General features: G+C 41.2%; 1 long non-coding RNA gene across 1 annotated transcript in view; it reads left to right on the forward strand.

Annotated features, from left to right (window-relative positions):
• The first annotated feature begins 560 nt into the window (after positions 1–560).
• Positions 561–26482, forward strand: part of LOC141996729 (uncharacterized) — a 501980-nt gene continuing 476058 nt past the window's right edge. Inside the window, exon 1 of the long non-coding RNA XR_012641589.1 lies at positions 561–683. This is a non-coding gene — a long non-coding RNA (uncharacterized LOC141996729). The remainder of the gene's footprint in view (positions 684–26482) is intronic.

The following is a 26482-nucleotide window of genomic DNA, read 5'->3' on the forward strand; positions in this document are numbered from 1 at the left end:
CAGTGATCTTCCCCTGATTCTCAAAGTCCCTGTGGTCTTCCTGACCTTCGGCTCACCTTTGCTCTATTGCCACTGCAATCCTTCTGAGGAGGCCTTCCTCCATAGTGCAGTCTGACTGTATGATGGATGTTGGCATGACTCTCTTTCATGATGAGCCTCTATCTTGGGATCGTGGTATAATAAAAATGGACGTAGACTTTTGAAAGGATTGATCCCATGAGAACATTTTGAAAATATGATGTTCTTGTGGATTATAAAGTTATTTGAACACATTCATGCTTCTCTGGTTGTAGTCTTCATTTCAGATTAAAATTTACCTCTGTAGTACAGACTGTCATGCAATTATTTCTTCTTGTAAAACTCTGCATTTAATCAGAACTTCTGATGCAGCAAAGTAAGGTTTGATAAACTCAATTTCTGTTTATAAACAATTATCCAATGTCATTTCAAGCTTCATGTGACACTCACTTTGGACTTTTGTCCTCTTACAGCATGGCTCGTATTTGGACATTGTTGGGTTGAGGACTTTGCCACAGAGGACTGTGATCGATCCCCCTTCTGCCTCAGTGCTAGAGTATGCTGCTTTAATTTGCAGAGGAATACTGATGAGCAGCTGTACAAGCTGAGATGACACTTGATCTTGAGTGAAAGTGTATTATAGTGCTGTGGCAGCATCCCTACAGGTAAGGTTGTGTCATGACATTTGTTTAAAGGCAGACCCAAGTCCTTTAAAATTGCCATGCTTAGTTGGAATTGGTACCTCAGGAGGATGTAAGGTATAGATAGTGATCCCAATCTGGAGTCTTTTGAGTCAGGGATTCCAGAGATATGAGCCCTGAAAAAATAACCCATTTTTAAAAGTATCTAGGGGGGCTGTTTTGGGTGTGTTTATTTGCACAGTGCTAGAGATCAACCTATGAATGTGTGATGTAGGTCAAAATGGTCTGCTGAGTTTTAGCCATGGCATTCACCAAATCTTTGGGATACCAAAATTCAGAATAGTATTTAAGGAAATGGACATTTTTTACATTGTGCACCCAGCAATACAGAAAACCTGCTAGTTGGGTTTCCATTCCCGCCATCTGATAAGCTTTAAATGCGGCTCCTGTAAGTGCTCTAAACTCCAAACAATTACTCGGATTGCTTTGAAATTTGATGTGCCTCATGAGGGTGCAGAGAAGCATTAGTGATCCAAATTTGGGGTCATTTCACTGAGGGGTTCCCAAATTACAGGCCCTCCCCAAAACAGTTGCCTTTTGCTGTCTTGTCCAGTTAAAGGGAGAGGTACTAATGACTGGATGAATCGCAGACCTTTTGATGGGCATGAACTCCCCCTTAGTAGCTAAGGATAAGCTAATTATGAGCCCCCACCTCTGACAACAGGTGTTTTGGACTTAGTGTCTGGAATCTGGTTTGTGAATCCTGGATGGTAATTTCATTTGGGTGGAAGATAATCAAAGTCTTGTTGGGAAAATAATTAAACGTGTGAATGCTCCCAATATCACTCCCCTCCCAGGAAGCAAATGGAGGAGGGAGGGGTTTGGGGCTGCCATGAAGGAAGGGGATGATAGGGAGGGGAATAAATGTGGATGCATGGTGGGGGTGGTGAGAGAGGCTTGGGGCTCAGGTGATGGAGGCATAGCACCCCCAGTTCTGCTAGAGCACCCCAACCATCCTGCACCCCACATCTCTGCCAGTGCACCCAAACACTAAATGAAAGCTATTAAGTGTTGGAAGAACATTAATCAGGAAACTGGAGGATTCATGGCTGACCAGAAAATGTGAACTGAAGGGCATAGAAACATTGCAAGCTCTGATACATCAGTGTTTCTTGGAGATGAGGTACATCTATTGGACAGGGCTCAGCGGATCTTTCTCTCAGACATAAGATTGTCTGTGTTTTGGAACAGAGACACTGTCAGTAATTTCTCTCACTGGCTCTGCTGCAAAACCATCATGAAACATGACCAGGAACACACTTCCACTGTACTCTACTTGACCTTCACGCCAGGCACTGTACAAGAGTCAAGTTATAGGAGAGGCAAAGCAAGGGCACTAGAAATGTCTGTACACCATGGAGGGAAGATGTGTTCCCTGCTTGTGGGGGGAGACCTCGGTACAACAGTGGAGAGGAACCAGATTGGACGGGGGAGTGCATGGAATGGGGGTGAGGGGCAGGCTGGGGAGGTGTGCCGAAGCGATGGTGGGGCACTGCTGGTGTGTGTGGGGAGGGGCGGGGGGCTCCTGACTCAGTATGCTAATTGGAAGACATTATATGTATAACTGCCTAACAGATGACTCACTCTTACCAATGACATATCTCTTCCTGTTCAAAAAGCCAGGAAATTCAGTGGCAAAAAATGATATTAATATAGAGGTAAGGTTGCTTGATATATCCTTTCCTTGCAACATGTGGAGTTGAGCAAAACTGAGACTTCTGAAAACCAGGAAATGCAGAGTTAAGGAGGCCTATGAAAGCTTGACTCTTCCCTTTTTCAGCAATCCCCCAGTATGCTCTGGTAACACATACCTTTTACTCTGCCAACCCAAACTTACTGACATTTACAAACTCCTCACCTCCTTTTGTAACCCATTCACTCTCAGCCACATGATTCCATCTAACACTATTAGAGGACAAAAAGGGGGAAAAATAGGTTGCCCACTTCATCCTGTCTCTCCTCTCTGAGCAATGCGTCTGTGTGCACGTAGCGTATATTCACACAGACCCTTGGCATGATATGATTCAGGAGGTTCCAGATCCTGGTGTATACTCTCACATTTAGCCAGCTCCCCAGAAAGACTGCCACCCATGTACAATCTAAGAACCACTTTACAGCCTTTTACAACCCCGTCCTTGGAGGGTACGTCTGCATTTAGCTGGGAGGTCTGATTCCAAGCTCGTGAAGACATACCCATGCTAGCTCTGCTTGAGGTAGTGCACTAAAACTATCAGTTTATCCAGAATGGTTAGTGGCTTGAGCTAGCGCCCTGGCTATGTACCCAGGCGATCCAGATGAGTTTGTACTCAGGTAGCTAGCCTGAGCTACCACCTGCACTACCCCAGCTACTCCACTATTTTAGCATGCTAGCTTGACCAGAGCTAGTGAGGGTATGTCTGCGTACACTGGGAATCGCACCTCCCTGCTCAGATGAATTCATACCATTACTCACAGGATATTATCTCAACCTACACCTTCGCTTCACCATTATTAAACATTAGAATCCTCTCATTTCCACCTTGCTGCTGACGTTATCCTTTGTAATAAAAGCCCTGTGCTCTGCTATGGACAACCTACTCAGTTATGCATAAAAATGATGCATACCGCAGCCTGAAGGTACACATGCACCTCTTCCTTACTGTCAGACGTGCAAAATCTAGATGTCCTCATATTATGATCACAGTTCTGTCACCCTCCTCAAAGTGATCCACACGTGGCTTAATACTGCCAACACAGCTTTCCCCAGCAGGTCCAACGGCTGCTGCCACCATTTAATGTGAATGCCTCTGGAAAGTATGCAAATCATTCCCATTGGCTATTGCCAGCTCCAGGAGAACGTAGGGAAGGTGGTGTGGGCAACCTTTTTGAAAATCCTTTTAGAACTTTAATAGTGTTAGATGGAATCCTGTGGATGAGAGTGAATGGAGTGTAAAAGGAGATGAAGTGTTAGGCACTGTCTCCAAGAATCATGCCTAGTGGTTGGAGCATAGGTCACAGTTAGGCATAGGTTGGGCCCGGGCCAAGGATGATCCGGGCATCAAGATCTGGGGGCAGGCTGGGGTCAAAACCGAGATCAGAGTCTATAGACAAGCCAGGATCAGAGCCATAGCCAGAGTCTAGGGTGCAGGACAGAGGTGGAAGCCAAGTGGTCAGAGTCCAAAGACATCCAAGTTGATACCAGAGCCAGAGTCCAGGTATGTGCATGGGCAACCTTAATTCTGCATTTCCTGATTTTCAGAAGTTTTGAGTTTCGCTCAATTCAATGTTCTGCAAGGAGGGGACATACAACCAAGCAGCCTCAACTCTGTGTTAATATAGTTTTTTGCCCTTGAATTTTCATAGGGATTCTCATATAGTGGTCATGTGTTTCTGGTTGTGATAGGGGGTTGCTGGGATTTTGTCAAACTCCTTGATACAGAAATAGAAAGCTTTTTCCTTTTCTTTTGCTTCATTTCTCCTCAGAAAGGCTAAAACAAGACCCCTAGTTTCCCATTTGTGACCGTTTCAGATATTCTTTCTAATAATTTAATGAAGGCTGTAGTGTTTCTCTGGGGTCTGTGAATGCTCTAAAAGACTTGTTTAGATACATTGAAAAATTCTCAGAATAATAAGGTGGGCAAAGTGTGGCAGGAAAAAAGTGTTTCTACCCCCCCGCCCTTACAAATGCTTCATAGCAATCCTTTACAGCTGGCTAAGAGCTAGGGTTTCTCGCATTTTGAAAGTTAGACTGTAAATAAACCAATGCAGCACACCTGGAAAGAATAAAGTGCCTTGCTAGACTTTGCAGTGGACTTAGAATCAATGCATATCTGGTTGATGTGGGACAATGAACCAATGCTGCATGAGAAGAACGGCAAAGGGATGCTCTTTTAATTCTTAATCTTCTGTAACAATTTATTTCAAAAATATTTTTAAAGTATTTGTTAGTATCTCACTGCCATGGTGGAGTAGAAAGGTTCCCCTTTTTTATTATTATGGTGCAGCAATCGTCAAAGTCAGTTAAAGGTGTAAATATCTCATTATAAGCCCAAATTTCAACCCCTCAACTATTTCCGCCAAAAGAAACTGATCTTCCTGAGATGCTGCATCTCATCCCAGGGCAGAGGTTTTCTGGGCAGTTCGAAAAAAAATTAAACAGCTTTTAAATTATTGTATTTTGACAATCAAGCTACAGTTTGCTTTTTGAAAGCTATTTTCCTGCCTTTTTTTTTGGGCTGCTTATTAATTGCTTAGCTACAAATTCCAAATATAGTTTGTATTGCTGATGCAAAGAAGGACCTTTTAACATTTTGTTTGTTTGTTTCTGGGGTGGGGAATGAAGGGTTGCGAAAAAAAATTTGTTGAAATGTCTAAAGAGCAACTTACAAAACATATGTAAATATAAACTGGCCTCCTTCTGACTCCTGATACCAGGTTGAGGCTGAGCCAGAGCTGGAAGGAGTAGCAGACCATGAGAAGTGGTTTGCTATTGCAGAGAGTGGGACAACAGGGGGCCAAGAGGGCCATAGACTGGGAAACACATTGATAAGATGCAGGGACCATGTTTCTCCTTCTCAGTTTATTGCACCAGAGACGGTGTGGCATTAGATTTTTCATGTGTGTGCTGTCTGTGCCTTTCATCAGGGCCTCATTTTGAAAAGGATTGAGAGGAACAGTGGAGTCTGGGTCATGAATGCAAAATAGCAGCAGCCCAGAACTTCATTCATTTTCATACATCTCTCTTACCCCCAACCGTCTCAAGGAGTGTGTTACTCCATTCGGAGTTGGTCAGTGTAGTTCATTAATTATCTGGAGGTTGAGACAAGTACTTCCTTCCAAAGTCTGAGTGTATATCTGTAAAATTTTACAGGGAAAACACATACTCTCTTCCTTACAGTTTTTACAGTATACACACATACTCTCTTCCTTAAGTGCTAAAAAACTCAAGTGCAAACACTGAGAGGAAGGGTTTTTCAGAGCCCATGTACACCAGAATCAGCAAAGTATTTAAGCACATAGAATAACAGAAATGTAGGGCTGGAAGGGGCCTCAAGAGGTCATCTAGTCCACCCCCCTGTGCTGAGGCAGGACCAAGTAAACCTATACCATCCCTGACAGATGTCTGTCCAACCTGCTCTTAAAAACGTTACATGACGGGGATTCCACTACCTCCCTTGGAAGTCTGTTCCAGAGCTTAACTACCTTTATAGTTAGAAAGCTTTTTCTAATATCTAACCTCAATCTCCCTTGCTGCATATTAGGCCCCTTACTTCTTGTCCTACATTCTGTGGACATGGAGAACAATTGAGCACAGTCCTCTTTGTGACAGCCCTTAACTTATCTGAATACTGATATCAGGTCCCCCCTCCTCCCCACTCTTCTTTTCTCGAGATTAACATGCCCAGGTTTTTTTTTTAACCTTTCCTCATAGGTCAGGTTTTCTGAACCTTTTATCATTTTTGTTGCTCTCCCCTGGACTCTCTCCAGTTTGTCTCCATCTTTTCCAAAGTGTAGCACCCAGAATGGACACAGTGCTCCAGCTGAGGCCTCACCCAGTGTCGAGGAGAGTAGGACAATTAAACACTCCTTTTAATACAGCCCAGAATGACATTAGCCTTGTTAGCAAATGTATGACATCAATGACTCATATTCAATTTGTGATCCACTATACCCTCCAAATCCTTTTCAGCTCTCCGACCACCGAGCCATTATTCCCCATTTTATAGTTTCACATTTGTATTTTCCTTCCTAAGAGAAGTACCGTTGTCTTTATTGAATTTCCTTTTGTTGATTTCAGATCAATTCTCCTATTTGTGAAGGTCATTTTGAATTCTAATCCTGTCCTCCCAAGTACTTGCAACCCCTCCCATCTTGGTGTCATTCCCAAATTTAATTAGCTTACTCTACACTCCATTGTCATTAGTTAAAATACTGAATAGTACTGGATCCAGGACTGACCCCAGAGGGATCCCTCTAAATACTCGTCCAGTTCTTACACTGATAACTTCTCTCTCAGTACAGTCTTGCAAAGAGTTTTGCTCCCATCTTATAGTAATTTTGTTTAGACCACATTTCCCCAGTTTGCTTATGAGAATGTCACATGGGACTGTGTCAAAAACCGCACTGAAATCAAGATATATCATGGCTACTGCTTCCCCCCCATCCACTAGGCTAGTAACCCTGACAAAGAAGGAAATGAGGTTGGTTTGGCATGATTTGTTCTTGACAAATCCATGCTGGCTATTTCTTATAACCCTATTATAACCTTTAGGTGCTTACATATTGATTGCCTAATAATTTGTTCCAGTATCTTTCCAAGTATCAAAGTTACATGCTTAAGTGCTTTGCTGAGTTGGGGCTTTACAGCATAGTATTTCTGTACATTTTTCCTCCATGTAAAATTAGTTCTGATCTGGTATAGTCAGTGTTAAAGAGGGACACCTTGGTACATACTTTATGAAATATATATTTACCAAAATGTCTTCCCCACTACTGATTATCAAGATAGTTTGGAATGTAAATGTGTTTCCTTCTCTTTAATGAGCCCTTTCTCACTGTCCAGTGTTTGACATTGTTATTTGCTTTCCTGATGTGATTGCAGTGTCACAAGACACTGGATTGTGGCATTCCTCGAAGAATTTGGCTGTAACTTGCTGATGAAAATAGGAGCTTTCATTTGTTCATGCACGTCTCTGAAGCTGTTAGACAGGAAAGGAAAAATGGCAGATTAATGGAAATCTGGTAAATTATAGTATTTTTAAAGTAGTAACAATACTTAGCTTGTATATAGTGCTTTTCATTGGGGTAAATCTTGAAGCACTTTACAAAGGGAGGTCAGTATCATTATCCCCATTTTACAGCTGGGGTAAGCTGAGGCAAAGAGAGGTGAAGAGACTTGCCCAAGGTCCTCAGCAGGCCAGTGGCAGAACAAGGGATAGAATCCTGGTCTCCTGTGCCTGTGTGTTAATTGGTATGCTTTGATATCAGCTTACTGCTGAAGTGGTATTAAGTGGTATTGTTTAAGCCAGAGGTCGGCAAACTCCGGCCACATCCGGCCCACGAGACCATCCTGCCGGCCCCTGAGCTCCTGGCTGAGGAGGCTAGCCCCCGGCCCCTCCCCTGCTGTCCCTCCTCCCCCGCAGCCTCAGCTCGCCGCGCTGCCAGCGCTCTGGCCTGCTGCTCGTCCCAGGCAGCGCGGCAGCATGGCTGGCTCTGGCTGGATGGCGGGGCTGCGAGCTCCTGCTGCTCTGAGTGGCATGGTAAGGGGGTGGGGAGTAGGTGGGTTGGATAAGGGGCAGGGGTTTCTGGGGGGAAGTCAATGCATCTAACTTTGAAATGTGACAATATTTTCTAAAAGGGTGGGGAAAAAAGCATCTGCTACTTTAAGCCTTTAGAGACCAATTTTATGTTTTCTTTACATGTAGAATTAATTGAATTACAATTAGGAAATCTAAAAGAAGAATACCACCTCTGGATAAAAGACATGAACTGGAGCATATAGTGAACCTGAAGCTTAAAGATCCAGTCTAGTCAAAGTTTATTAATGTACAGTAGAAGATCAATGAGAAAATTTCTTTTGTAAAAGATGGAAATCACTGTAAATAACATTATTTCAAGAAGGAAACAGGAAACATTTTAATAGTTTTGTGCTGCACATGCTTATAGTGGTGCTTTCTGATAATATTGCTTAAATTTCCAATGGTGTAAATTGGACCTTCTAATCCTCATCTCTGCAGTGAATAATAATTGAGGATGTCTGATGGTTTTTACCCACATGGGAGAATAAGCCGCATAATTTAAGAGCAGCAAAGCTGTGTATCCTATTTATTCCTGGTGCTTTTTTTAAGTCTCAAACTTTTTTTGTTGGAAAGATTAAATACAGATAATTTTTAAGGGATAGGCGAAGGGAAGTGCCTTGAGTAAAAAGAGCATGAGTGCATAAATTGCATTTACCACATATAGATTTCCTGCAGAATAAATGATACTTTTATTTTTTCAATCAAACAGACATTTTGCCAGTTTCTTTTTCCCACAGGAACATATTGTGAGAATATATATTTTAAAAAAAAGATGAAAGAACCCCCTTTAAAATTAACGTTTTTCCATATCTCCTGAAATACTTGGAGGCAGCTCCTCCTAGTATTTGTCCCTTTATTAGTTAATATTTAGAATACTTTTTCCTGTAGGTCCCTTATTCTTAGAGAACTTAAATTGGCTTCAGGGCTCAAGAAAGAGATTTTTGGAAAATGGAGCCTCAATTCTATTTCCTGAGCAATGAGATTAATTTTAAATCAATGAGATAACAAAACTGCAAATATGTTCAGAATAATTCATTTTGTACCTATTGTACTTTTCTTATTTTCTTGGTGCCCACCATTTCTCATCAGCTGTCCTCAGCAAGCCCCTCTAAATAGTATAACAAACAATCATTATATTGGGGATTTGTTTTATGTGGGTTTAAAGTGCATATTTCTGTTTCTATAGTGTTATGGTGAGGCTGCTACCAGTTAAAGTTACAGTATGCTATTGTTTCTGCTATGCACCTCTGTATTGAGGACTTATCAATTGTCTATCATGTAAAACACTTTGGTTTCAGAATTTTTTAATCGTAAAACTTCAAAATACAATCCATGTAGCCATTTCTAACCATTTTATTGCCTCAACATCTCACAGGAGAAATTCAGCACCTTGGCGCATTGGACCTTAAAAGGATTTAAAAAAAAAAAAAAAAAAAAGATAAAACACATGTTTGTCTTTTTATCAAATGATTAGTGTGAGGCAGTTTGGTCTAGGGGACTGAACCTGCACTGAGACTGTTGAGGGCTAGCCCTGGTTTTCACTAACTTGCTGTGTGGCAATTGGCAAGTCACTTAAGCTCTGTCTGCTTTCCTTATCTGGCAAATGAAGACGATAATACTTCCCTCACATTGGTGATGTATGCTGTATATGTGCTAACTATCAGTACTGATTTAACACCAAATGTGATAGGCCCTAAGTATGACTGGTTTAATTAGGAAATAATCGTGGAAACCATCACAAGCCTTCTTAAAAAATGTGCACAAAACATTGGTTTCAAAGTTTCATTAAGCTTTTTATGACTTCAATGCATATTGTAGTTACATTTCTAAAAAGTAATTGTACATGCTGCTTGTGCTGTGTAATAAGCTGTAATTACACTAGACAGACAAACGATAACTGATTAGGAAATATAAAACAAGAACATGTACACAACTTAATTAAAAGCTGAAGCAATCTCAGAACTGTTAGGAATTATCTTTGAGGGATCCTGAAGGCCAGAGGACTGGAGAAGGACAAATGTTGTACCTAGCTTTAAAAAGGGGAACAAAGGGGACCAGGGGAATTATAGACCAGTCAGCCTAACTCTGATCCCTGGAAAGATACTGGAACACATTATTAAATAATCAGTTTGCAAGCATCTAGAGGACAATCGGTTATAAAGAGTAGCCAGTGTGGCTTTGTCAAGAACAAATCATGCCAAACCAACCCCTTTTTTTCCCCTTAGGGTTACTGGCCTATTGGATAGGGAGGGAGGCAATAGGTTTGATCTACCTTAATGTTTATTAAGGCTTTTGACACAGTCCTATGACATTCTCATGAGCAAACTAGGGGAATGTGGTCTAAACAAACTTACTATAAGGTGCATGCACAACTGGTTGAAAGACCATACTCAAAGAGAAGTTATCAATGGTTTCTGTCAGACGGGAGGGTGTGTATAGTGGAATTCCAAAGGGGTCAATCCTAGATCCAGTACTATTCAGTATTTTCATTAATGACATTGATAACTCTCGCCATATTTGGGGTCGGGAAGGAATTTTTCTCCAGGGCAGATTGGAAGAGGCCCTGGAGGTTTTTCGCCTTCCTCTGTAGCATGGGGCACGGGTCACTAGCTGGAGGATTCTCTGCTCCTTGAAGTCTTTAAACCACGATTTGAGGACTTCAATAGCACAGACATAGGTGAGAGGTTTTTCGCAGGAGTGGGTGGGTGAAATTCTGTGGCCTGCGTTGTGCAGGAGGTCAGACTAGATGATCATAATGGTCCCTTCTGACCTAAATATCTATGAATCTATAATGGAGTGGAGGGAATGTGTTTATAATATTTGGGAATGACACCAAGCTGGGAGGGGTTGCAAGTACTTGGGAGGACAGGATTAGAATTCAAAACGATCTTGACAAATTGGAGAATTGATCTGAAATCAACAAGATGAAGTTCAACAAAGGCAAGTGCAAAGTGCTCCACTTAGGGAGGAAAAATCAAATGCACAACTACAAAATGGGGAATAAGTGGCTAGGCGGTCGTACTGCTGAAAGGGATCTGAGTGTTATCATGGATCACAAATTGAATATGAGTTAACAATATGCTATGCATCCGATGAAGTGAGCTGTAGCTCACGAAAGCTCATGCTCAAATAAACTGGTTAGTCTCTAAGGTGCCACAAGTACTCCTTTTCTTTTTTCTTTTTGAGTTAACAATGTGATGCATTTGTGAAAAAAGCTAGTATCATTCTGGGATGTATTAACAGGATTGTCATATGTAAGAATGGGAGGAATTGGCCCACTCTACTCAGGACTAGGGAGGCCTCAGCTGGAGTAGTGTGTCCAATTCTGGGTGCCACACTTTGGGAAAGATGTGGACAAATTGGAGAGAGTCCAGAGGAGAGCAACAAAAATGATAAAAGGTTTAGACAGCCTGACTTATGAAGAAAGGCTAAAAAATCTGGGCTTGATTAGCCTTGAGTAAAGATGACTGTGGGGCAGGGGAGGGAGAGGAACTTATAAGTCTTCAAATATGATAAGGGGTATTATAAAGATGACAGTGATTAATTGTTCTCCATGTCCACAGAAGGTAGGACAAGAAGTAATGGGCTTAATCTGCAGCAAGGGAAATTGAAGTTAGATATTAGGAAAAGCTCTCTAACTCTAAGGGTAGTTAAATTCCCGAACAGGCATCTAAGGGAGGCCGTGGAATCCCCATCATTGGAGCTTTTAAGAACAGGTTGGACAAACACCTGCCAGGAATGGTCTAGGTTTACGTGGTTGTGCCTCAGTGCAGAGGGCTGAATTTGATAACCTCTTGCGGTCCCTTCCAGCCCTACATTTTTATTTTTCTATGATAAAAGCCAGAGAAAGCTACAAATGCCAGGAAATTCAAAGTTAAGATTTAAGTTTCTGTACCTTATGTCTAATGGAGCACCATTTTAGTATTACATATTCTATGTCGACATAGAATATTTAAATCCTGAACTGTGGATTTCCATGTTTTGTGACTGACTCACAATTTTAACATTCATATAATGTACTTTTTGTTGTGTAAATCTATATAAGTGCCATCAGCCGTCAAACCTGACATCTGATGGCATGATGTAGACCTAGACTGCATGTATTAGGGCTCTTTGTGTTCGTGCCGTGGAACCTACTTAAACAAATTCCATTTGAAGAAATAAACACTGAAACAATAGACCTCTATTGAATGAACACCACTGAAAAGAATAAATCATTTCAAAGGATAACGTTCCTTTCCACCAAAAGGCAAACGGTAGTAATGATTTTGACCCACTGAAGAAATTAATCTGTTGATCTATCAATATTGTGTACAAACCAACTAGGAACGAAAGAAATCATTTAAAAAAATGAATTTAAAATACTTCTAAAGTTTGACGTGTATTCAAAAATCTGAGAGAAAGGTGAATGAGAGAATTTCTGACATCCTTAATGCAACTCCTTTTTTCCTAGTCCCCACAGTCAAATGTATGGCTAAAGCATAACCAGAAAATATGTTACATTTATAACTAAAAAACTGGCTTCACCAAATTACAGTTTTTTAAATGCATGAAAGCTGATAATTTATTGCATATGGTCAACAATCTAAAGATAATGGAATGGCAGTGGACAGGGAATTTAAGAACAATGGGCCCAGTGCAGCCAGTTATGTCCAGACTTCTTGAGCCTCACTGGCCTTGGAAGTTCATAAAACTTGTTTTCATGATGGGCTGACTTATGACAGGAGCAGAACCCACAGATTGTTTTTCTCAAGAAAGTCTGAGCATAGGTCTCAGGTCTCCAAACCATCTTCCCATTTAGATGGTAAATCCTGTGCCATCAGCAAGGCCAAATCCTGCTGAGCTCAGTGGCCAGGAATTGCAGGGCTGCTTCCGAGCATCCATGGTCCATAAGCAACAGTCAATGCAGCTCTAGCTCTTCCACTGGGAGGAGAAGGCGGGAGTGGGCAGCTGGATTTTCTCTGATGCTCCAAGACGGTAGTTTGTGGTTTTGGGGGGTGTATTTTAGATTTAAAAAATCACCCACGTTTGCCCCTTTCTGTGGGAAACCCCATCGGATGGGCCAGTGGAGAGTCAAACTTCGTGTGGTTCCTGTCACCGAACTTCCTCCAAATTCTTCTGTCAGTGGTATGGTGGAGGGGGGGTCCAGCTACAGGGAAGCAGTGGGTTCAGACCTCCAATACCATAAGTTCCTCCAACATCTGATGGAATAGGGCCATCTCTGTGGGCCCTATGTCTCAAGTTAGCTTGTGGGACTCTACTTTTCTGGCATGGTAGTGCCAGGGACTCTCCAGCAGACAACAGTACAAGGAAACCTCAACATGGAGGGGGATCTGCAGGAAAGTTAATATAGTTCTTCTTCGAGTGCTTGTTCATGTCAGTTCCAATCAGGTGTGTGTACGTGCACAGTAGCCCGAAGATTTTTCCCCTAGCAGCAACCATAGAGTTGGCCGGGGCGCCCCCTAGAGTTGCACCTTCGTGGCATCCAATATAGAACCCTGCACCCCATCAGTTACCTCTTACTGCCAGTGACGGTAGCTGGAACTTCCCCTTGCTCTTCTCCTGCTTCGGCAAGTGGATTAGTAGTACTCTATACGCTGTGCATAGTTAGTTTCCAAGTTAGTATAGTTAGTTTAATAGTTTTCCTTATAAGTTTTAGTTACGGGGGGTTCCTCCACCCCCCTCCCCCATTTCCTTCCCCATTTGTTACCAGGGAATGCCGCTATCCCTGGGCTTTAAGACTTGCCAAATCTGCGCTAAGCGCATGCCAAAAAGTGACCCCCACACCTCCTGCTTAAGGCGGCTTGGTGAGGGTCATTAGAAAGACCGCTGCAAGATCTGTCAGGAGTTCCGAACGAGAACCATCAAGGAGAGGGAGCAGCGTCTCAAAATCCTCCTGATGGAGGCAGCTCTCCGACCTCAGTGGGACCCAGGCACCGCGGACCCTGCTCTCAGCACGTTGTCTTTGGTGCAGAGCGCTCGGCGCTGTCTTCAAAGGACCCAGCGCTGAAGAAAGATGCCGGCAGGGATGCTAGGCACCGTCATGGGGCCTCTTGGGTTCTTCTGAGTCTTTGGCACCAGTCCGAATTTCTGGCGCATAAGAAAAGAGGTTCAGAAAGGAGTGGGGCTTGATGTCTAGTGAGATCATTTTCAGTTGCTGGAAAGGGGATTTATACCCATTAGAATCATGATTTTCTCACCAGTTGTAGATTCCATAAGGAATACAGAGGCTGGTTTCAGCAAGATCAGACCCAGGCCTGCCTATTTAAAAATCAAGAGGCAGCAGTAAGTGGCAACTGTACAACAAGGTAGCAAAGCCTAAAAGGAGTGACTGGGATATGTGTCTTGTTGTGGACGGGAATATGGTGGCAACATCACAGACATCAGCTTCTGCACTGTTCTGTCATTTCATGGTGGTCTTATTGGGCCAGTCACTGGTCACGCTAGCACTCAGAGCTAAAGAATAGTCAACGAAAGTGCATGTATTCAGTTGGGTATCACTGGAGAAAGCCAACTAATTGTTGTTGTTAATAATAATAACAGCACCCATCGTTCTTAGCTTTTTTCACCAAGAGCTCTCTAAACGTTGCACAAAGATAATTATTCCCATTTTGCAGACAGGGAAATTGATACACAGAGCAGTTAAGTGATTCTCCCAGTGTCACAGCATGAGTCAGCAGCAATGACAGGAACAGAACACCAGTGCCCTGATTACCTCATCCATGCTGCTTGCCACAGTTAGGGGCATGTATTCTTATATGAACTGAAGGTATTTGATATATACCCACCTGACATACAACAGAGTTTTATATATATATTTTATTGGTATCTCCTTTGTTGTTGCCTTTTTTTTTTTTTTTTTTTTTTAGATTTTTGGCCAAATTCTGCCCTCTCATATAGGTTCACTAAAGTAATTGAGAATTGTAGAGGGAGAATTTGTCCATTGCTGTGTTGTTTTCATTCCATCAAGAATCTAATGAAAATTAAATGGAAAAAATAAGGCTTGCTGTATTCTATTTTCAGAATGATGGATTGATAGATGGACAAGAGTCTTTCTTGCAGAATGAGGATTTCATGCATATAGACATAAAGGATACGGAGAGAGAATTTTTCCCTTATGGCATTGGAATGGTTTTGATAGTTGTCATTAAAATAGATCTGAAAATACCATTTGCTTTATATTTAAACCTTAAGTTTTTCAATAATAAAATGTGCTTATTATAACCCAATTCTATCAATCACTGAAATGAACAGCACATTTCAGTGGTGGGTTTATGCAGTAAATAAATGTTACTTTATGTCAGGAAGGTTTATTGGGTAGAACTCTTCCTTCTGAGCTAGGTTACGGGTTTAAGCATCACACCAAGGACCTGTGCTTCTATGGAATGTTGATTCTGCAGCTCAGCCTCCCACAGAAAATGGTGCAGCTGCTGCAGCATCCTTTGGATAGGCTGTGAAATCAGGGTTCCTTCTGTCCGAGGAGAAGTTAAAGATCCCATATTAGCCAGTCTTCTGTATTGCTTAAGGCTGTTTTTTAACCTGTTTCTGAGAGCCTTCTGCATGCAGCATTTGTCTAGAGTCACTGTAATATTTAACTGATTACTTTATTATGTGCTTTGAGGGCTTTCTTCTTCATCCACTGAAATATAGCCACCTTTGGGGTGGAAATGCAGCAGTCACTCTGTACCTGCAGCTAGCTCCGGGGAGCAGGAAGTGAAGAACTCTCCTAGATTCCCATTTACAGTTGACCGCAACCAGCTAACACATATTAAACATGGGTTGCCCTGACTACACTAAGTGCAAAGTCCTGCTCAACCTTCATCTATCTCACAAATTAAACCAGACCAACGTTAGGGAAAATTTAATTAAGGTTCCCCACATTTCTCCATCCTGCATGGTTCCTCTGCTCTCCCAACCTTCTCTTCTTCTTCCTCTTCTTGCTTCTGCTGGCAAGTCTTCTGCGAATGCAGAAAGGAGGCCCAACTGTCTGCTCCCCCTCTGCAGTAATAGGGCCCTATTTCTAGGGGATATAAGTTGACCTGTTCTTTTTCCCAGGGTCTTGGGTATTGAGAAGGCCAGAAAGGTGGGCTGTTAGTGGGGAAAGATCTGCTGTCTTTCACCCCAGAATCAGACCACAAGCTGATCAGCAGTTCCAGCCCTCCTGATCACACTTGCTGCATTGAGACAGATGGTCCTTTTAATTAGAATGGTTCCCTATTACTTGAGCTCTTAAATTCTAGTCGCTGGATAATAGAAAAAGTGCAGGTCACGGAGCATGGTCCTCATAAACTCACAGGTGAAAGCTTGTGCTCTTGCATTCTGTATTACTGTGGCCTACGAGTGCTATTTAAAAGTTGCCCCAAATAAATCATGTTAGGGTAGCCCAGACTAGAGGTCACAAGAGAAGAAGAAAAAAAGCCACACCTGACCATTGCTGAAACACGAGGTTCCATGTGCAACCTGTTATAAAAAAAACGAATTCCACGCTGAAAAACATATCGAGATATTTGGGCTTATCTCTTAGACAGACAGGGCTACTACTGCATAGATGACACCTTCCAGATGTTCTTCCCTCCTCAGAAATCAAATAGTTTTATCTAGTCTGTGCGTCAGCTTGCTGTCCCACATCCACGCTACAATTCTTTGTTCCTGGATGTACACGTTTACATCTAGACACATTAAAATGCATATTGTTTGCTTGTGCCCAGTTTACCAAGCAATCCAGATCGCTCTGTATCAGTGATTTGTCCTCCTCATTATTTACCACTCCTCCAGCTTTTGTGTTATCAGAAAACTTTATCAGTGATGATTTTATGTTTTCTTCCAGGTCACCAATAAAAATGTTAAATAGTATTGGGCCAAGAACTGATTCCTGCTGGATCCCACTGAAACACACCCATTCAATGACTAGTTCCTGGTTATGGTTACATTTTGAGACCTGTCTGTTAGCCAGCTTTTCATCTGTTTATTGTGTGCCATATTAGTTTTATATTGTTCTAGTTTTAAAATCAAAACGTCATGTTGGTACCAAGTCAAACGCCTTACAGAAGTCTAAGTATATTACATCAACACTACTACCATTATCAACCAAACTTGTACTCTTATAAAAAAAAGACATTAACTTAGTTTGACAGCATCTATTTTCCATACACCCATGTTGATTACCATTAATTATATTACTATCCTTTAATTCTTTCTTCCAGTCTTCAGAAACTTCCCTGGTGCTCCAAGAGTTACTGAAAATCCACATTAATGGTCCACTGAGCTCATCAGTCAGCTCATTTAAAATTCTTGGATGCAAGTTATCCAGACCTGCTGATTTAAAAATACCTATCTTTAGTAGTTGCTGTTTAACATCCTCCTGAGATATTGATGGAATGGAAATAGTGTTATCCTATGATATGACTATTTTATCTGTTTTTCCCAAATACAGAACAGAAATATTTATTGAACACTTCTTCCTTTTTTGCATTATTATTATATTTATTGGAAACCAGTCACTGCGGTATCTAGGTGCAAGTGAAAAGCTAAATAAATATTTTCCCTTACAAGATTGAAAGGAAGAAAACTGTGTCTTACCAAACTACAGATATATCTGTTTGTGAAAGATGATTTGGTTCTTGGAGATGGAGTACATGCAGCACACCTGAAATGGATGCTTGATTTAGTAGAGTATATGAAAGGCCAGTGAAAATCATAGAAAACCCCACAGAAGGGATAATCCTTACCTTTGTGAATCCAGGTGGGGAGCGGGATTGTTAATTAAAAAAAAAAAAGAAATATGGGATCTTAATAAACCAAGGGGCAGTGGTTTTTTTGGTCTCTCAATGCACAGTTATGGGTTATGTAAGAATAAGGTGATCAGTTTAGTTCAGGAAGGGAGTTGAGGAACTACAAAACTTTTCAGAAATGAAACAACAAAAGTTAGATTGACTTCAAGCCTTCAGCATGTGTCTAAAGCCGGTGTTTCTCAGACATGAAGCTGTTGTATTGCTAAAGTGTCACTGTTTGTACTTGTGCTGTTTGTGACATGATGCTTGTGATGTCACCGAGTGTTTGTCTATGAAGTGAACCTGAGCATAATACAGTGTTAACATGACAAAGTGAGATGGAATGCCAACAGCTAAAGAGAAACATATGATTGCTGGATCAAATACCTGCTCTGCCCCAGTATCTAATTGGAGAGAAGCTGGGATGTGAAGACAGGGTGAACAGTAAGAAAAGGGAAAAAAATTGGCACGTCTTTTGTTGTAATTTAATCCTCCCCTCCCTATTATGCCCAGAAACCATCTGCAAACTTTTCAATCAGTGTTTAGGATACAGTGAATTTTATCATAATTTTGTCAACCAGAACCATATGTGCTCTTTCTATTGAAGACATGGAATAACAAAATTGTATTTGTTCAGACCACAAGGCAGGTAATAAATAACTGTGGATGCAATGCTGCAACTTAAGGTTCTTCAAAAGCAGTACTAAATATTACCAAAAAATTTAATTTGAGAGGCAGACTAAACTTCTGAAGAGAAAACCATCTGAGAGAGACCTTGTGGCTCAATAACTTTTCCTTTCCTGTTTAGACCATTTCTAATTCAGTGTCCTGAGGCCATAGTAAAATGGGATCCTCTACAAATGGCCCTCATACTCATGTGGCCCTCGTACTCATGCACACACAAACTGCAGGTAATAGTTATTGCTGTGTTCCTGATGAACAAGAATTTTCAGACATTATTGCACTTAGCCATGTTAATTCAGTGCTGGACACCACTTTGGGAAGATTTGAATCCCTGGGGTGAAAAGATTAAATGGAGATTATAGTAATTTAGGACACATTTCCTCCTAATTCTCCAGCCATGAAATAACTTTCCTCACTGGTACTAGACAGGCTAATCTCTCCGACGTGACAAAGTACTGCCAGAGCCATGCAAAGATCTTCACTCTAGATCATTGAAAGAGTACTGGGTTTTGATAGGCTTTGGCAACAGGCCAATTTCTACTTGTCCTAAAAATGCCCAGCCAAAGCCTAAGCATACAGTAGTTGAACAAAGGATCTTAGAGATTTGGGTTCTTTTACTGAGTAGGTTACATCACCTTTTTGGAATGGTATATACTACATTCAAGTCTCTCTGCTTTAAGAGCTCACAACCTTGTCCTGTAGAAACAATGAATGATAGCAAAAATGATTTTGTGATTTTAAAATATATATATATATATTTATTTATTGGCAGTTAGGTGTTTTATTTTTTTAAGTTTATTAATATTGTGATTGTAACATCAGAACCAAAGAGAGAGAAACTCTTATTTTAATTAAATCTTTGATCACATAAATGTTCTCAGACGTACTGCACCAGGAAAAGTGCTTCAAATGTTACCAGCCGTTTTAAATCTATTTTGTTGTTTTTTCATTTCTATTTTTGCTGCAAAATATATATTTACATGTGTATCAAGATAGAAGGCAGCCTGTCCCACTTCTCCATCTACTGTGGAGCTCCAGGAAATCCTGTTAATAAGAAAACAAAGTCATAAAGGGTCAATTCATCTCAGAAGAGATGGGTTACAGGTGTTAGTTAAAAGAACAGATACAGGTTAAAAGAAACAACAGGAAACAAGCAAAAAGGGAAGGAAGAAAATCAGAGTGGAGGGAAGAGAGGGATAGAGAGAAACGTAAATATGGGTGAAGAAATGAGAGAAGGACTAGGGTATGGTGTAGGTAATTACTTAATGACAACAGCTGATTTAGAGACTAATTATTGAGGGCTTTATACTGTGTTTTATATACTGTGACAGGGTAGGGCCAGATGGCTACAGGAGAGTGATAGAAAGCAGATATATTAGCCCCAGGTTAAGCAGATCCCTTTTCCCTGGGTAAGGTAACAGGGGCAGTTCCAGAACAATCAGGAACTTGCTGGAACCAATTAAGGCAGACAGGCTAATTAGGGCACCTGGAGCCAATTAAGAAGCTGCTAGGACCTCCCTTCAGTTAGGGAGGGGCGTGCAAGGAGCTGAGAGTGAGAGGGTGTGCTGCTGGAGGACTGAGGAGTACAAACGCTATCTGGCATCAGGAGGAAGGTCCTGTGGTGAGGATACAGAAGGTGTTGGGAGGAGGCCATGGGGAAGTAGCCCAGGGAGTTGTAGCTGTCACACAGGTGTTACACGAAACACTGTAGACAGCTGTGATCCACAGGGTCCTGGGCTGGAACCCGGAGTAGAGGACAGGCCCAGGTTCCTCTCATGCCCCCAACTCCCTACTGGATACAGGAGGTGTTGACCTGGACTGTGGGTCCCACCAGAGGGGAAGGTCCCTGACCTGTCCCCCGACCCACTAGGTGGACCAGCTGAGACTGCGGTGATTGTTCTCCTCCCTTTCCCCCATGCTGGACAGTGGTGAGGGTAGCTGAATGAACGGCAGGTTTGAGCCACTAGCAAATGTGGCCAAACTGAGGGCTGCCCTGAATCTCTGAGGCGAGCAAATCCGCCAATAAGCGCAGGACCCACCAAGGCAGAGGAGGAACTTTGTCACAATACATATGTAAAATAAAGGTCATGGCAGGTGATACAATAGGGAAAGTAGTAAGAGTAACTCCTAAATATCAAATTACACACATGCATAGATGTTTGCAGGATTGAGGGCTGGGATTTGACAATCATTTAACTCAGTGAAGTGACACTAGGGTTCATTTATTGCCTTTAGAGTATGAAAGCTGGCTGTCTTAGTGAAGCAATCAGTTGCTAATGTTGACTAGGTAGATTTAATACTTGTCTTCAGCGTACTGTGTCAGAAGTAAGTGTGTGGTGTGTAGGAGCAGTAAAGAGGATTTGGGAGCTCATCACCAGGAGCATGGCTTTACCAATACACAGTGCATAGAGTTAAGCATATGCACAAGTCATTGCAGAATAAGGTAGATATTGATGAAGATGGCTCTTATATCACACAATTAAGATGTTACTTCTGACCTACTGTGCAAAGCAACGCTGAAACCTGCTGATCTATATGTCTCTGTTTCTATAAGAGAAATTTGTGTTACACAAAATCAGAGGGAATGTGTTTTAAATATCATTTTATTCTTATTTTAGTTGAACAGGTACTTAAGAGAACAAGTTAATTTGTGGAGCCTATATTTTGCTGATTGGCAAACAGAAATATTTCAAGATGAGATTGATTCTTTTATTCCATTAAGAAAAGGAATACTTGTGCCACTTTAGAGACTAACCAATTTATTTGAGCATAAGCTCACTCTGTAGCTCACGAAAGCTTATGCTCAAATAAATTGGTTAGTCTCTCAGGTGCCACAAGTACTCCTTTTCTTTTTGCGAATACAGACTAACACGGCTGTTACTCTGAAACCTGTCATTATTCCATTAACTCTATTTTCCCATCTATCTATGCATTGCAACAGACAATTTAATATACACTTAAATAGAATTTAACAAATATGATTTAAAATGATGTGTATTGTGGTTCTAGGCCCAATACTATTCAATATTTTTATAAATGATCTAGAAGTAAATATAAAATCACTGCTGATAAAATTTTCAGATGACATTAAGATCGGTGGAGTGGTAAATACTGATGAGGACAGGCCAGGGATCGCTTGGTAAGATGGGCCTATTGAAACAAAATGCATTTTAGTACATCCAGATGCAAGATCATCCATCTAGGAACAAGGAACGCAGGCCATCCCTACAAACTGGGGGACTGTATCCCGGAAAGCAGTGTAAGAGCCATAGTGGACAAGCAACTGAATATGAGCATCCAGTGAGATACTGTGGCAAAAGGGGCTAATGGGATCCTAAAATGAATGAATAGGGTAAGTAAGTAGGAGTAGGGAGGGCTGGAAAAATGCTTTATGTTGAGAATTAAGGAGCTCAATCTGTTTCTCTTAAAAAGAAGATTGAGAGGACTTGATTACATCGTATAAGTACTTTCACACGGAGAAAATACAGGGTACTGAAGGGCTCTTTAGCGGAGAAGGGCAGAACAAGAACTTAACTTAAAACTGGACAAATTGCAATTAGAAATAAGCGCAAACGTTGAACAGTGAGGTGATCACTGGACCAGACTCCCAAAGAAAGTGGTGGATTCTCCATCTCTTAATGTCTTCAAATCAAGACTGGATGGCTTTCTGGAAATAGCTTTAGTCAAATGCAAGCTATTGGGCTCAATATAGGAGCAATTGGGTGAAATTCTAATGCTTGTGTTATACAGGATGTCAAGCTAGATAATCTAATGGTACCTTCTGGCCTGAAAATGTATGACTGAATGACTAAATAAACATGCATTGTCATGTAAATATATATTATACAACGGGTTTGTATTTACTCGTATATACAAAAGTAATTACTAGCATTTTAAGTATTTCAGGAATGTCTCATAAAGCGTATTTAGTAGAGTGACTCCACCAGTGAAGTGCTCTGTGATCTTGGCCAACTCACTTTACCTCTTTGCCTTTTACCCACACGCAAAATGCGGATAATGTTACATTCCTTCGTATAGCACTTTGAGATCCACTGATGAAAAGCTTTAGATAAGAGATCAGTATTATTCATGTTATTTTATTTTTGTTCTATTTTTACCTTAATAAGACACATCTTCATTACAAGAAAATATGGCCAGTACTGTTGTGCTCATCTGTTGGTTAGTATTCTCCTGTATTGGGTTCAGTGTTGTTGTCCCCACAAATAAGAAATCACAGTCCTTGGCATGAAGAGTTTATTATATAAAATAAGATTTGAGATTATAAATGTGTATAACTTATTTCAGGTTATACATGTTTATAACATCAAACTTGACAAAGAAAACAAAGCGTCAAAGGTGCCTTAGTGAACCTCATCAATTGAGGGTAACTGTATGTTAAATAGAAAAGAAAAAAGACATGTCCTGTGGGGTAGCGCCAGCTTTGATAGGCCACATGGGACGATTTCACATAAAGCCAAACTGCCTGGGGAAAGATTGACGCAGTGGGGAGGGGAGGGACAGTGGTTTCAGGCAGGGAGTAAGGTAACTGCTCAGATGGAGGAGGGTGTTTACAATCACATTGGGCAATCTTCTCTGCTGGGACTAGAGTGAATGGTGACATAATGCAAGTGCTGTTACTAGGGGGAAAATATTCTTGCAGAACAGGGACAGTCCTCTGTGGTTGAGTATCCAGGGAAGAACCATGCAACTCCCCATGCTGTTTTTACTATTAATAGTGTATTTTATTTATTTATATTATAGGAGTACCCAAAGGCTCCAATCAGGCTACAACCCTGTTATGCTAGGTGGTGTACAAATACATAGGAAGACACAATTCCTGCCTTGAAGAGTTCCCAATCTAAAAGACGTAAAAACAGATGAAGAGTGGGAAAGGACATACAGTATTTTGTCTGTGTAGTGTCTAATAATAATAATAATACTTTTGCTCTTTGTAGGGCCTTTCTGCTAAGGCTCCCAGTGATTTTGACAATCAATTGAGCTGTTGTGAGGTAGATAAGTATTATTGTCCCCATTTTATGGAGGGAACAACTGAGGTACAGAAGGATTATGGTCCCGATCCTGCAATGTAAGCAGGAACATGGGTCCACCTGGGCACAAAGCCCCACTGAAGACAGTGTAAATGTCTATGCGCAACATATGACCAGATAGTTCTAGAGTGAGTTATCAAGGTCATAGAAAAAGAGTGTGATCGAGCCAGGATTAGAACCCAGCTATCCTAACTCAGTTATGAGCTTGGACTATTAGATAAAACTTTTATTTCAACCAGATTTCTCACGGTGGCTTGTGTAAATCCCAGTTTAAAATGGAATAATGTAAGTGAACTCTCTGTTAGTAAGCCACTGAAAAGGGGAAATATTCTAAGTTGAGCGAGGCTCTGAGCTCCATGAGTGCGAGTCAGTTGATGCAGGCTGAGACATGGTGCCGTGGATCTTTTGTGGCAGTACAGACATACCCTGGGTGTCTCTACCTGTTCTTGGTTCTCTTGCTCTCATTTGTGCCCTTTGATGGGCCTGCTGATTGTACTGCTTTTCAGTATTCTGGCTTATTCCCCATAGTGTAACATACACTCCTTAAATTGCAGAGGATAAAGTATCCATCTCTCCATTTTGCTAAGGTTAGTTATTCTTGTGGGAACGGAGGGAAGGAAATCTTGCTTACTGAGATTCATAGATTTTAAGGCCACCAGGGGCCATTATGACCATCTGATCTGACCTGCTGTGTAATATGCCTAGTAATTCTTGTATCTCAGCCAATAACTTTGGGGTGAGCTATAGTATATATTTCAGAAAGACATCTATCCAATCTTGATGTAAAGACTTTAGCTGATGAAGACTCCACCATATTGCTTGGTAAATTGTTCCAATGGTTAATTACCCTTGCTGTTAAAAAAAAAAATCGTGCCTTATTTCCAGTTTGAATTTGTCTAGCTCAACTTCCAGCCATTGGTTATTGTTATGCCATTCTCACTACATTGAAGAGCCTTCTACTGTCAAATTTCTGTTGCCCTTGTAAACTATCTTACAGTTTATATAGACTGTGTATTATTTGTATTATTAAAGCTTGTAGGAGCCCCAGTCATGGACCAGAACCCCGTTGTGCTAGGCACTGTACAAACACAGAACAAAAAGACACTCCCCCACCCGAAAGAACTTGTTTTCTAAGTATAAGATAAGAGATGACAGATGGATACAGACTGGTGGGAGAGTACTAGCTAACCATGAGGCAGTATTGGTCATCATGATAGGCTGTGGTCTCATCATCCCAGCAGCCAACCACTGGGAGAATGGTGGGAAATGGAGGCTGGCATCATGGGCCAGTTGGTGTCGACCTTTTGATACTGAATGTGAGATGACAGGAAGATTGGGATGGGCTGTGAAGGGTCTGAAATGTGAAGACAAGAAGCTTATCTTTGAGGTGATATAGAAGAGGGAGCCAGTGGAGAGATGCAAAGAGAGGGGTGACATGGTCAAAGGGATGGGCTAGAAAAATGATCTTTGCAGCATCCTGAATGGACATAGTCAGGGCAAACCTGCATTTGTCAAGGCTAGAGAAAAAGATGTTGCAGAAACTCAGACATGAGATAATAAGAGCTAGGACAAGAGTTTTAGTTCTGTGGATGGACAGGAAAGGCTGTATCTTAGAGACGTTACACAGGAAAAACTTGTAAGACTTAGACAGAGCCTGGGTGCAAGGACCTAGAGAGAAGTCTAAGTTGAAGAGGACATCCCGGTTATGGGCCTGAGTGACAGGCACAATGATGGTGTTGTCTGTGGTGATTGAGAAAGCAAGTAGCAGGAAGGGTTTTTTGGGAGGAAGATTGAGATCCTTTTTAGCTTTGCTGAGCTTCAGCTGATGGCTAGATTTCCACAAGTGGTTGTCAAAGAGACAGGCTGAGATTTTAGTTTGGACAGAAGGAGACGGGTTTGGAGTACAGAGGCAGATCGCTGAGTTGTCTTCATAGAGATGGTGGTGGATTGTTTGCCAAATTGTGGTTCTTCTGTGACAAGGTGTACCCTCAGACAACCCTCTTAGATTTTTCAGTCAATAGGATTCTTGTGGTTCCCTCCACAACTAAATTCATCGATTTTTAAGGCCAGAAGGGACAACTGTGTTTGTCTGACCTCCTGCATATCACAGGCCATACAATTCCCCTGTATTAATTCCTGTTTCATGTCTAGTAGCTATATTTGAACTACAGTATATCTTTTAGAAAAACATCCAATCTAGATTTTAAAAATTTGGTAAGTTGTTCCAATGGTTAAGTTGTCCCAGGCATTGGTTCTTGTTATACATTTGTCTGCTAGATGGAAGAGCTGCCTTTTATCAAATTTCTGTATCCCCAAGTAGATACTTATATCCTTTGATCAAGTCACCCCTTAAACTTCTCTTTGACAATCTAAATCGATTGAGCTCCTTGAGGCTTTCACAGGAGGCATGTTATCCAATCTTTTAATCATTCTTGTAGCTCTTCTCTGATCCCATCAAAAAAGATAATCAAGTTAGTTTGACTAGCTCTGTTTTTCATAAAGTCATGTTGATTGGCATTAATTATATTAATCTCCTTTAATTCTTTATCCCATATCAGCCCTTCCATTATTTTGCCCAAGATTGATGTCCAGCTGACATGCCCATTTAACCTTTTAAAATGTTGGCACAATATTCACTTTTTTCTAGTCCTCTGGAACTTCACCAGTGTTCCAGGACGTATTGAAAATCAACATTAACAGTCCTGAGAGCTCTATGGCCAACTCTTTCAAAACTCTTGAATGCAAGTTATCTGGACTTGTTGATTTAAAATATCTAACTTTAGTAGCTGCTGTTTAACATCCTCTTTTACCATTATTATATGATATGAATATATCATCTGCTTTTGTCCTTCTCCTCCTGCTTTAAAACCTGGTGGAGATGAACATGCTGAATGAGGTGGGTGGATCCTATTAGGATTTCTTTTTCAGCTTACTTAGCAGAGTAAAACTACCCTTGAATCCTGCATCTGACTTCCGATATGGTT

The sequence above is a fragment of the Natator depressus genome, chromosome 12 (genome assembly GCF_965152275.1).
Source record: "Natator depressus isolate rNatDep1 chromosome 12, rNatDep2.hap1, whole genome shotgun sequence".
Lineage (NCBI taxonomy): Eukaryota > Metazoa > Chordata > Testudines > Cheloniidae > Natator > Natator depressus.